Raw genomic sequence first — 6,000 nt, 5'->3', positions numbered from 1 at the left:
TGCCAGTGACATAGCTTTATTCCCTTATTGCTCAAGCCAGTCTGAATTGGGTTTTCTGTTACTTGCGGCCAAAAACGTTCTGATTCATAGAGGCAGCCAAAAAACAATGTATTTTACATATTACCTCATAGCCCGACACTCATTCACAGAGCAGAGCAATCCAGTGCTTGGAGTTTACATGAGCGTATAAACATCTTATAATCCCTCCTGCCTTTTCTAAGTCAATGTCCCAGCCACATCTCCACAACTTTTTTTTCTGTTTTGTGAAACCAGAAAAAAGATTAAAAGTGAATCCTCCAAGATTTCTCCAGTCTCCTGAATATCCAGCAGAACCCACAAAGTGCTCTTTTTGCTTGTGTAAGAATAGAATTCAAGGCAAGTGTGCCACCTCTGGCTTGCTGCTGTAACCTCATCTCAGAGCCACAGCTTGCAGAATTTTAGTGCTTAAAAATGTTCTCAATCTTACATTCTTTGCCTTCTAGGAAACCACAACCCAAAGTAGAATGGCACCACATGCATCTAATTCAGTGGCATGAAACCTAAGTGAAAACTATTTTATGATTTGTTACATGGTTTTATATTCCTAATTCTAGCTGACCAATTTAACCTGCCATATACAACCTCAAAATAAGATAACCTTTAAGCCTTATTTGGCATCTATATCAGAAGGGTAAATCTAGTTTGCTTGAGTTCCAAGGAACCAAGATAGTGATTTATATGATCAAAATGGGTGATTCCCAACTAAAATTTAAACAATAAACTTTTTGTGGTACCAAATCAGTTCAGTCTTTCTCTACCCTCCTTCCCACCCCATCTGCCCCAAGCTATCCATGATTTAATCTTATCAGGAGCTCTCAGGATTATACTTCCAGTACCCCTTTGAATAGGCAGTGAGAGGAGAGACCAGGTAATTCTCTATTGCCCTAGATTACATAGAACACAGATCTGGAGACATCCTTAGATATTATCTAAAGGGCCAGCCACAGATAATGCCAGAGACGTGCTGAGGGTCACAGTGCTGGAGGCAAATCCTTTAACTCTCGGGCCAGCATCACTTCCACCATATACCACTATGCCTTTCATATAAAATGGCCCTTAAAAGATGTATGAATGAGTATATTACTCATTTTAATCTGTGGGGTGGCTCTCTGTTGCTTAATATATCTCCATGAGACTCTGAGTACATCATATCTCAGCTTTATGGTTATTTAAAAACACTATGTTTTGTATTTTAAGATACAGAAAGTCAAGTCACTGGCTTTTCTTGCTCTAGATTTCTTTATAGCATGTAAGAAAATGTCCTTCCTTGTGCTTCCGAAAAATAGAATAGAAGAATTAAAGATACTTTTTTAAATGTGGTTTTCTTATTGGTCTTCCTATGCTGGAACTTGATCAGCAGGCATTCGTGGCCATTGTGACTGTGTTCTGGCCACTAGTCACATAGAGGGAGTATCCAGCCCCTGAATGAGAAGCTCCTTTTGTCCATCTGACAAATATCAATCCAAGAAACCAACAATGGAGATAACTTGGCTAATCACAAACATGAAGTTTTAATAGAAGATTTTCAAAAATCTAGATTAGGAATTCACCAGTAAATTAATTCAGGTTCTTACCTTAATTTGTCATGGTACCTTAAAAATTATTTTTCAATGTCTCCATTCTCCTAACTCTAAAGTGATAATAATTATATTGGTCATATATTTCCAAATACTGCTTTGAGAACTAACAAGACCATAAAACACATACTTTCATAGGTTCATATTTTGTGGCTCTTACATGAATATGTGAAGTTCATAAATCATTGTGACAAAATAATTACCCACACAGAGGAAGAAAACTGGTATTTAGAAATCAAGTGATTCAGAAAGAAATCAAAGATGACACAAACAGATGGAGAGATGTACCATGTTCTTGGATTGGAAGAATCAATATTGTGAAAATGACTATACTACCCAAAGCCATCTACAGATTCAATGCAATCCCTATCAAATTACCAATGGCATTTTTTACAGAACTAGAACAAAAAAATCTTAAAATTTGTATGGAGACACAAAAGACCCCAAATAGCCAAAGCAATCTTGAGGGGAAAAAACGGAGCTGGAGGAATCAGACTCCCTGACTTCAGACTATACCACAAAGCTACAGTAATCAAGACAATATGGCACTGGCACAAAAACAGAAATATAGATCAATGCAACAGGATAGAAAGCCCAGAGATAAACCCACACACCTATGGTGAACTAATCTATGACAAAGGAGGCAAGGATATGCAATGGAGAAAAGACAGTCTCTTCAATAAGTGATGCTGGGAAAACTGGACAGCTACATGTAAAAGAATGAAATTAGAACACTCCCTAACACCACACACAAAAATAAACTCAAAATGGATTCGAGACCTAGATGTAAGACCGGACACTATAAAACTCTTAGAGGAAAACATAGGAAGAACACTCTTTGACATAAATCACAACAAGGTCTTTTTTGACCCACCTCCTAGAGTAATGGAAATAAAAACAAAAATAAACAAATGGGACCTAATGAAACTTAAAAGCTTTTGCACAGCAAAAGAAACCATAAACAAGACGAAAAGACAACCCTCAGAATGGGAGAAAATATTTGCAAATGAATCAACAGACAAAGGATTAATCTCCAAAATATATAAACAGCTCATGCAGCTCAATATCAACAAAAAAACAAACAACCCAATCAAAAAATGGGCAGAAGACCTAAACAGACATTTCTCCGAAGAAGACATACAGATGGACAAGAGGCACATGAAAAGCTGTGCAACATCACTAATCATTAGAGGAATGCAAATCACAGCTACACTGAGGTATCACCTCACACCGGTTAGAATGGGCATCATCAGAAAATCTACAAACAACAAATGCTGGAGAGGGTGTGGAGAAAAGGGAACCCTCTTGCACTGTTGGTGGGAATGTAAATTGATACAGCCACTATGGAGAACAGTATGGAGGTTCCTTAAAAAACTAAAAATAGAATTACCATATGACCCAGCAATCCCACTACTGGGCATATACCCAGAGAAAACCATAATTCAAAAAGACACATGCACCCCAGTGTTCATTGCAGCACTATTTACAGTAGCCAGGTCATGGAAGCAACCTAAATGCCCATCAACAGACGAATGGATAAAGAAGATGTTGTACATATATACAATGGACTATTACTCAGCCATAAAAATGAACGAAATTGGGTCATTTGTAGAGACATGGATGGACCTAGAGACTGACATACAGAGTGAAGTAAGTCAGAAAGAGGAAAACAAATATCGTATATTAACGCATATATGTGGAACCTAGAAAAATGGTACAGATGAACCAGTCTCATCTGAGACCAGTCTATCTCTCAGAAATAGAGACACAGATGTAGAGAACAAACGTATGGACACCAAGGGGGGAAGGCAGGGAGGGGGGATGGTAGGATGAATTGAGAGATTGGGATTGACATATATACACTAATATGTATAAAATAGATAACTAATAAGAACCTGCTGTATAAAAAATAAATTTAAAAAAAAATCAAGTGATTTAAAGTAAAAATTCTGATCTTCTCATACTGGGTAGGTATATCTAGTTTAAAAGTTTTTGTTTAATTCAAAGTTGAAATAGGATCCTTAAACAGAGTCACTAATTTCTTTTTAAAGAAATATTTCCAAACCAGCTGAAATCAATCATAAGTGAAACAACACCTAGAATCCCTGAGATTAGTGATCAACAGGAAAACAACATGAAATTACACCCAAGTAACCTTTCCATGACTCCTTCTCTCCTCTTCTGATAGTCATTAAGGTCTTCTAAGCATCCAACTTAAGAAACATGAAAAAGCACAATAGAATCCTGTTAGTCATAAAGTATTAGGAATAAAAAAGGTGAACATGTATACAGATATAACAGACATTAAAAACATAGTATGAGGGCTTCCCTGGTGGCGCAGTGGTTGAGAATCTGCCTGCCAATGCAGAGGACACGGGTTCGAGCCCTGGTCCAGGAAGATCCCACATGCCGCAGAGTGACTAGGCCCGTGAGCCACAATTACTGAGCCTGCGCGTCTGGAGCCTGTTCTCCGCAACAAGAGAGGCCGCGATAGTGAGAGGCCCGTGCACCGCGATGAAGAGTGGCCCCCGCTTGCCGCAACTAGAGAAAGCCCTCGCACAGAAACGAAGACCCAACGCAGCCATAAATATAAATAAATAAATAAAATTTAAAAAAAAAAAACATAGTATGAAAAGACTGATATACATCATTATGCAAGAAGTTTGAAAACTTAGTTGATGTTGATAAATTCATATAAAATTATAACTTACCAAACCTGACTCAAAAAGATGAGTAGATCTGAATTTTCATGCAATTATTATTAAAGAAATTTAATCAATAATTAAGAATCATTTTTTAAAAGAAAACCAAAATTATTTTAGAGGAAACCCTTCCAAATTTTTAAGAAACAGATAATTTCAATCATATATTAATTTATCTAGAGAACAAAATTGGGGTACCTTCCTAATTTAATTAATTATATGAAGCCAATATAACCTTATTACTAAGAATAGGCAAAGATGATAACAAATTTAAGGGGAAAAAAAAGAAAAGAGAAAAGAAAAATTGCTGGCCATTTTCTTGCACCAATAGAAATTCAAAAATCATAAGCAAAATTTTATTAATCTAAAACTGGCTGTGTACAACAAAGGTAGTATCCTGATCAGCTTCGATGTAGTCCAGAGATGCAAGAGTACTTTAATATTAGAAAAACTATAAATTAAGTCCCCATAATAACAGAGTAAAGGGAAAAAACTATCATGTTATTACATATAGAAACACCATTTAACAAAATTTAACTCTCATTTATTTAAAAAAAAAAAAAGCTCCTAGAAAACTAGGCATGGGGGAAATTTTCTTCCTTAATCTGATGAAGATTATTATCAATTAACTACAGAAAACAGCATTCTTAATGGAGAAATGCTAGAAGTACTCATTTAAATTAGAAAAGATATAATGATGCCCACTATTTAAGAATGCTTCTTTTCAACATTGTCCTGGAGAGCTGGTGCTAGAAAAGGCAATAAGACTGAAAAAAGAAGAAAGAGAAAAAGGAGGAGGAGGGAGAGGAGGAGGAGAGGAAGGAGAGAAGAGAAGGAAGGGAGAGAGGAAGGGAAAAGAAAGAAAGTCATAGGATTGGAAAGGGAGAAAAATAAAACTGCATTTTCTAGAGACTGTATTATTACCTACACTGAAGGCCCAAAGAGTTAACAGACAAATTGCTATACAAGAGAAATGGACTGAAGATCACTGGGCAAGCATTGGGGTTGGGATGTGCGTTATCCACACAGAGAAAATGAAAATCGATTCTTGGGAGAGGAACCAAGATGGCGGAGTAGAAGGATGTGCTCTCACTCCCTCTTGTGAGAACACCAGAATCACAACTAGCTGCTGGACAGCATCGACAGGAAGACACTGGAACTCACCAAAAAAGATACCCCACATCCAAAGACAAAGGAGAAGCCACAATGAGACAGTAGGAGGGGCACAATCATGGTAAAATCAAATCCCATAACTGCTGGGTGGGTGACTCACAGACTGGAGAACACTTATACCACAGAAGTCCACCCACTGGAGTGAAGGTTCTGAGCACCACGTCAGGCTTCCCAACCTGGGGGTCTGGCAACGGGAGGAGGAATTCCTAGAGAATCAGACTTTGAAGCCTAGTGGGAATTGATTGCAGGACCTCGAAAGGACTGGGGGAAACAGAGACTCCACTCTTGGAGGGCACACACAAAGTTGTGTGCACATCGGGACCCAGGGGAAGGAGCAGTGACCCCAGGGGAGACTGAACCAGACCTACCTGCTAGCATTGGAGGGTCTCCTGCAGAGGTGGGAGGTGGCTGTGGCTCACCATGGGGACAAGAACACTGGCAGCAGAAGTTCTGGGAAGTACTCCTTGGCGTGAGCCCTCCCAGAGTCTATCTATTAGCCCCACCAAAGA

This window comes from Eschrichtius robustus, chromosome 1, assembly GCF_028021215.1.
Source record: "Eschrichtius robustus isolate mEscRob2 chromosome 1, mEscRob2.pri, whole genome shotgun sequence".
Classification (NCBI taxonomy): domain Eukaryota; kingdom Metazoa; phylum Chordata; class Mammalia; order Artiodactyla; family Eschrichtiidae; genus Eschrichtius; species Eschrichtius robustus.
The sequence above is the reverse complement of the archived record's forward strand: the minus strand, read 5'-3'. Positions refer to the sequence as shown.